Below are 6891 nucleotides of genomic sequence, written 5' to 3'. Positions count from 1 at the left end.
AAGCTTTCAGGAAAATGTAATATTGAAAAATATTAATTTGACGATTGTTTTAATAGACAAACCCATAGAAATATCATATCGTTGGACAAACCGCAAATTGCCACATTGAAGATTTCGAAGTAATTCTCAAATTTTGATATGATCCATCGACCCCCCATTTTGCTTCATGACTATGCGCAGTCTATTTTCCCTATGACTCGATTGATTTTCTATTGTCTTGAATTGTCATTTCATCCCATGCATTTGGAATTGGCTCTTTTAACTCTGTTTCTGTGTAAACCGTTGTGCAATCCGTATAAACCATATTGGACACCAATGACAAATACCGTAATCCAAGGGATTCAAGGTCAGGACTCATCGGAAGCTATTCATCTTTTTTTTTTTTTAATTTTAATTGAGCTTTATATAGCGCAATATCCACTAAATGTGCTCAGCGCTTTACAAGAGGTCCCTGGTCAAAGCAGCATTTAACATGTAGGACGGGACATGACGCCTGTTAGGCGATATCACAATTCTTTTGGACAAAGACACCGCTGTTAAGGGCCAGGTACTCATTTTACACCTGAGTACAGTGAGAGAATGTGAGTAAAGAGCCTTTTCCAAGGACTCAACTATGCTCCGAGTGCATATATTTATGAGTGTTGGTGGGTACTCGTAGGTACGAAAGTGCTCGATAATGAGGGTTAGAGCTAATATAGAATACAAATTGTCACTCACATTTTTTGTGGCCGAGAAACGAACGTCTCGATTATCCAACGGACGTGATAAAGTTATGTAGGAATAATCCTTAAAACTATCTCAAACTTTAACTTGCAATAAAAAAATAAAAAAAAGAATGTGGAGACACGTTTGGTCCCAATTTAATAATAATATTATAATGGTCGGCATAGATGCACACAAACAGCGAGTTTATTAATATTAGTCAATGAGTACTTACTTTATCGCCAATGGCCACCGGAATGTAAACAATCGTGTCAAAACGTTACTATGTCTGGGTGAACCTGTTGATTAAAATCAAAATTTATACTGACCTTGTATAATTAGAGTTATAATAAACGCCTTCATTGAGGACAATTATATTTTAAAAATTAAGCCATTGAATTCAAACTTGAATGTTCCGATTCTTATCATATTGACTTAAAAGTCAATTTTCTTTTTCTGATTAATGCCAACGTATTACTAGGCTGACGTGGTATGTCACAAATCGATAGATTGATGTAATTGCCCTGTACCTAATGATTGATGTTCATGCTGTAGGTCATGAAGTGGCGACTCTTATATTATGGTCAGTCAACTGTTAAATTATTTGTACTCAGGGCTCAATTTGATTGAGTTAAATTGCGATGATGCAATGAAGGGGAATGTTGATGAGTGATGGCTTTGTTTGTCAAGGTGAAGGTCAGGGTCGCGAATGACTATTCAAAGCACAGTTTGGTTACGTTGAATTTTAGGGGGAAAATAAAGATAAGTATTGAATTGTAAGCTTTAATTTATTAGATGAAGACAAATCTTGTGGACGTTTCGGGTTTCCTCTTTATCAACAAAACAAGATGAATGAAACACTGAGGACGAATGAGATTTTTTGTGTGAATGGCGTAGTTAAGGTAAAACGCCTTAACTTAACTTAATTAAATATGGATTGGGGCAGTATGAAGTCATGGAAGTCTGAATTAAAGGAACCAAAAAATACTACTGGAAGGGGTGATAATGAGTTCTGTGATAGGAAATTGGGTCCCTAAATCGAAGTTCAAAAAAAGAAAGACACACGATGCAACAGACTGAGGCCAAGACCTTGCTGAAGAATGTTGACAACACACAAGTGGGGTTTATGGGGTTTTTAAAAACCAACTTTCTTTGTTGCAAAGCTCTGCAACAAGCCACAAAGTATCGATAGTACTCTACACAGAGATGAGGCTTGCAAGTGATTTCAAAACGACTACCAGAGTAGGAAATTGTTATAGAATTTGTTAGATAAATGTATTTTGTGGGAGAAAATATCAATGGACCATGTCTTCCTCAGAGGATAATAAACCATTACAACAGTCCATTTCACACAAGAAAAAATCTAACAGATTGACCAAATGGCTAGTCTGAAAAGTTACATGGAATCAATGGGAATTAACGTAAATCATTTTTTTTTTTTTTTTTTTTTTTTACATCTACATCAAACAATTGGCAGATAATGAGCTCGATCTATGCACCATATTTTGCACAAACAGTAAACAGCATAAACTTTCATATAAATTGAGCTTGAGCTTTTATATAGCGTAATATCCACTAAAAGTGCTCAAAGCGCTTTACATGGGGTGTAAGACGGGACAACGCTGTCAACGGCCTGGTACTCATTTTACACCTGAGTACGGTGAGAGAATGTGAGTAAAGAGGCTTTTCCAAGGACTCAACTATGCGCCGGGCGAGGCTCGAACCCAGGACCTTCCGATCCGAAAGCCAGTATCATACCACAAGACCTCATAGCCGCATATAGATAGAATGCGCTTGGCCAAGGAGTTCACAACATTGCCATCCGGAAGTATAACGGACCAACACACAAACTCTGTGTAACCATGAACTTTTATAGTCTGGTTAATACAGTTTAGTGAGAACAACTCACAAACGCGGATGGCAAAAACAATAACAAAGGCCTGAGTGACGTCATCTGCATACTATCTATAGGTAAAATGATGCGAGATTGACCTAAAAAAGAAAAGAGGAGTTCTAATGTTATTTTGGGTACGAAGCAAACCAACTTGGGAACACAACTAAAGACGTAAGAGAAAAAAAACAACAAAACAAACAAAAAAAAAACAGCAAAGCTAGAGGTGCCTAAATGAGCCAGTAAAATGGAGAGAAAAATATAACGAGTAGATGTGACTCATATATAAGGGAACAACACAAAACAAACAACGTTTCGGCCCTTGGCCTTCGTCAGGAGACAAAAAAACACAAACATAGTCCGTGCTGATTAGAAGGTAATGATAGTAACAGAGTAGCCTTGACGTTGTATTTGGATAAAGTTTTTTTTTTTTTTTAATACATCATCCCTCTTGTGACAATAACTGAATATGAGCCATGATAGATATTATAAGAATTGTGCAACAGAAAGAGGCCCTACAGGGTGCGTGTATTGTATGAGATGAAAATTCTACTTGATATATCCTGCTGGGAGAACAAATAAAGCACTGTGCAGCGAATTGAACTTGAACTGCACACAACAAATATGCATTAGAGACAAGAGGCACATACACTCCACATGAACAACAATAATAATATATCTTTATTGTCCTCAAAATAGTGGCAATTTGTCATTTGGTGACACATTTATTACAATGTAATATATTGACATAGACACACTCACACATATGCACACTAGTAACATCGTAGTCATCGTCACCATCATCGATATCGACAACATCATCTTCATCATCATCATCATCATCATCATCATCATCATCATCATCATCATCATCATCATCATCATCACAACGACCTTCCTAATATTTCCGTTACAACCCTTCACTTTCACCATTCCCCTATAACACCATTTGTACCCAAAGTACAGAAATTGAATGAATATTAAAATAATTCTACATATACTCTGGAATGCATTCGTGTCCCACATTGCAGGAATACGTGGGTTTTTTTTTCGTATGTGAAGGTCTGGGGGAGGGGGGGGGGGGGGGTTACGTAGTTTGTACCTCACAGTACAGGACCGGGGCTGTTAAACACAGTTCAGGAATAGGGTTAAGATAAACAGCGTTAACTCACTCACTCCTAGAGATTTTTACTACTTTTCAAAATTGGAAAAAATGTATTAAAAATAAGCATGTACAAAGATAGTTTTATTCAACTAACATTAACATGTAAAAACTAAAAACATTAGCTTTGATGCTACGTCTACAATTTGTCTCATAAAAATGTAGTAAATAGGCCTGGGGTCAAAGTAACCTGGGTAAACTACGGATATAGTCGGTGTTAGGGTTGAGTGTGTTAAGATAAATACTGCACACTTATATAGCGCCAACATATCATGCAACATGAGCTATTGGCCTTTCTTATCTCGTGACCTCCCGCTCTGGTTGCCGGCTACTATCTATCTATCTATCTATCTATCTATCTATCTATCTATCTATCTATCTATCTATCTATCTATCTATCTATCTATCTATCTATGTATTCAACTTTCCTCATCATCCTCTCACATCGATACACAACCGTTCGTTTTATTTTGTATTTCCTTCGCGAAGATTCGACCGCCGCTCTAACATCTTGCCCATTCCAACCCTACCCCCGTGACTTTTTCACCTCGCCCCCCCCCCCCCCAACTGTTCAACAACAGCTACTACATACAACTACTGCTGCTGCTGCAACAACAACAACTACTACTACTACTACTACTACTACTACTACTACTACTACTACTACTACTACTACTACTACTACTACTACTACTACTACTACTACTACTACTACTACTACTACTACTACTACTACTACTACTACTACTACTAATGCTACCACTACTACTAATACTACTTCTACTATTTACTCTATTACTACTACTTCTTCCAATAATATAATTCTAATGCCTTTTATCTTCCATTATTTTCTAGTAGGTTCTTGTTCCTTCACACGCTGACCTCTCTTATCATCCTGAACTCTTCCCTGGGACACCCTACCCACTACCACGCCACGCAAACGCTTCATTCATACTCCAACCGCCATTGAGTACAGACGATACAAGTGACATATTTTGCATTTTATTTTATTTGTTTTCCACGTTTATTGATGTGCTGACGAAGGATTTGTACCCGAAAGTCCATTGTCTGTATTGTTCCCATACGAAGCCTCTCCATTTTCACTCTGTCATAACTTTGCGTGGCCTGACAAACGTGCTATTGGTCTGCCTTAACAGTTTGGTTGCAGGCTTCGAAATGGGTAAATTGATGGGATATATTCTGATACGCGCTGGCACATCAGACAGGAGTAGTCCTGTGTAATATGTGCGTACGGACAGGAGGATGAGACTCTCAATCATCTCAAACTCTTTCGGTGTACTGAATCATAGAGAATACAGTAGTCTGTGTACACAGCTGTCCACCGGTTGACGGAAAACACAGTTCCAAAAACATATTCAGTTGATAAGTATTATACCCATTGCCCTGTTGAAGTGGCAAGCAAGAATAACAATTAAATTAAGGAGAGATGAACTTATAATTAACATCGCTCTGGTTGCGGTCACACGCGTTTTGTTAAAACGTGAATGATGTAAAATAAAAAAATGCGATATTATTATAGAAAATTAGAGATAAGAGATTGCGACGACACTGGCCGGAAATTCAAATCCGCGGAAATGTCTCAAACTGACGGACTCTCGCATGAAAATGTTGCACTGCACGAACTTATCATTTGTTGTGCATCTTAATCTAACTCTGAAATATTAATCGAAATCATGGATATAACACCAGTCCAAGAACGATGTATACATTGTTGGGTAATTGTTTGGTTAATAACAACGCTGTGATTATTCACAGACAGGGTCAAGACGTCTATAGTCAATAACGAAATTTGGTTATTCCCAGCAGATGGCTGGGAATAACCAATTTTCGTTATTCCCAAACATTTTTGAAACTCCGCTCTTTTTAAACAATTATCCACATCCCAGAATATGGAATGTTTCGAAATGCACATAGAAATATGTAAAGTTTTAACCAATTTAACTAGAATAGGCACTTTGACTTTGATAACTCCAGGCCAGTGGCTGTCGACCGATGGTCGCCGATAGGCTCACACTCACACTCACTCTCACTCTCGTAGATATTCAATTTAGCAACATCCATGCATTGTTTGACTTTAGACACCCTTTACCAGATGTCTTGTTTTTTTTTAAATCAAATAACCTATCTAGTAAGAGCAAGTCTTACATGTATTTGCAAACTGAGCAGATAGTTTTCATTTTTTTAACCATGAGATTGGACTTGGAAGGTAAAAGTAAAAAAGGGATGACATTATGACAAGAGAGGGAAGGGGGGGGGGGCATGGGGAAGATGAAAGGAATGATGGGTCACTTGATGACATAGTACAGTTACAATGGGTGCTTTACAGTGCATGTTTAATGCAGCTATTTTAACCTCTTACTCTTAACAGTGACACTGATGTTTTTTCAACATAATAGTTACCAACCAAGTGTATTATTGTTGTTAATGCAGCAGATTAAACCATTTCCACCAAGAGACCAGTAAGAGTATTTTGACTCCGGCTTCAATTAAAATTGCTTTGCTTGTCTTTTGATATCAACATTAAAAGATCTGAAGGAGTTTAGAGTAAAATTGATTCTAGCCTATTGTATTGATTAATAAAAAATAATAGCACACACATGACAACGAGGTCACATTACGTCAGCAAACCGGTTACAGTTACAGTGTCCTGAGGATAGGTGCTGGGTTACCATGTACATAGACACACTGGATAAAAAATGGCTTTGACTGTCTTTTTACTTCCGCTGAAATGACCTATAATGCGTTGCAAGCGCTGTAAAACCCGTAAAAACAAATTTAAAAGCATCTCCATCTTACTCCTCTTTTTCTTCTTCTTCTTCCTCATTCTTTTTACGTGTTTTTATGCACCTCCGTTGACGGTGTATCTTAACGGATCGTTTTTATACACCTCCGTCACGCATGCGCATTCCACCCAATTTCATTAGCGATATTGTGTTTCTTCATTTGGACATGGCGAAAGTTATATTGTGACATCTGTAGGATGTCTTTGTTAATAAATTTATATAAAAATATTAATAATTTAAAAAATCGAAATATAAAACCAGAAAATAGAAGTTGCATTGAAGGTAAAATAATGTTTTAGAAAGACCTTATTAAATGTGATGAACAGTCAGGT

General features: G+C 37.3%; 1 protein-coding gene across 1 annotated transcript in view; it reads left to right on the top strand.

The window, feature by feature from the left end:
• The first annotated feature begins 5338 nt into the window (after window positions 1-5338).
• LOC144958101 (DNA-directed primase/polymerase protein-like) overlaps window positions 5339-6891 on the top strand; it is a 43688-nt gene continuing 42135 nt past the window's right edge. Inside the window, exon 1 of the mRNA XM_078889754.1 lies at window positions 5339-5491. The gene's annotated coding sequence lies outside the window, so the exon portion shown is untranslated. The remainder of the gene's footprint in view (window positions 5492-6891) is intronic.

Source organism: Berghia stephanieae, chromosome 12, assembly GCF_034508935.2.
Source record: "Berghia stephanieae isolate SIO BIC M18660-M18661 chromosome 12, UCSD_Bste_1.3, whole genome shotgun sequence".
In the NCBI taxonomy this organism is placed as follows: Eukaryota; Metazoa; Mollusca; class Gastropoda; order Nudibranchia; family Aeolidiidae; genus Berghia; species Berghia stephanieae.
The sequence above is the reverse complement of the archived record's forward strand: the minus strand, read 5'-3'. Positions and strand labels throughout refer to the sequence as shown.